The sequence below is a fragment of the Galeopterus variegatus genome, unplaced genomic scaffold (genome assembly GCF_000696425.1).
Source record: "Galeopterus variegatus unplaced genomic scaffold, G_variegatus-3.0.2 Scaffold4141, whole genome shotgun sequence".
NCBI classification, from domain to species: Eukaryota; Metazoa; Chordata; class Mammalia; order Dermoptera; family Cynocephalidae; genus Galeopterus; species Galeopterus variegatus.
Genome location: NW_007730252.1, coordinates 175,241 through 176,045, shown reverse-complemented (window position 1 = coordinate 176,045; position 805 = coordinate 175,241).

Sequence of the window (805 nt, the reverse complement as noted above, 5' to 3'; positions counted from 1 at the left end):
AAAAAAAAATGGTTATAAAGAGAAAATCTTAAAAGAAGACACATTATTTACAATGGAACAAAGATAAGAATGACAGTAAAATTATCATCAGAAACTATGCGAAAGTTTGAATGAAATCTTTAAATTGTTGGAAGAAAATTTTAAAAGCTTAACCTAGAAGTCTAGACCCAGCAAAAATATCTTTTATAAATGAAGATTAAATAGAGGCTTTTGAAACAAACAGAAAGTAAGAGTTTTCATTGCAATGCTGCCAACCTGGAATAGGATAAATGTTAAAGAAATTTCTTCAGGCACAAGGAAAATGATAACAGATGGAAGTGATAAATTTGTGGAAGAATATAAAAGGTAATTTTTTAATTTCTATTTTTATTAGAAGAAAACTTGTATTAGTGAGGTAGACTAGTTGCTCTAATAATCTCAAATTTTCAGTGGCTTAATACAGTAACAGTTTGTTTCTTACCCAGGCAATAGCCAATGTGGGTCAGTAAAATGAGCTCTGCCACATGCATTCACTCAGGTCTCCAGGGTTATTCTGTCTTGTGACCTTGCCCTTGTCTAGTGCTTTATAGACTTTTCTATTCAGCAAATGGAGAAAGAAAGAGATATTGCCTGTCGAACTTTTTAGGGGCCAGGACTGAAAATGGCATACATCGCTTATACCAGATTTCAGTTGCGTGGACACCACTAAATGCAAAAGAGACTATGTGTCTAACAGGAAAAGGGAATCTATGAATTAAATATCCAGTTTATGCCCTAAGAATCTTCTAATCTGTACATTTTAATTTACATAGAAGTATATTGGGGT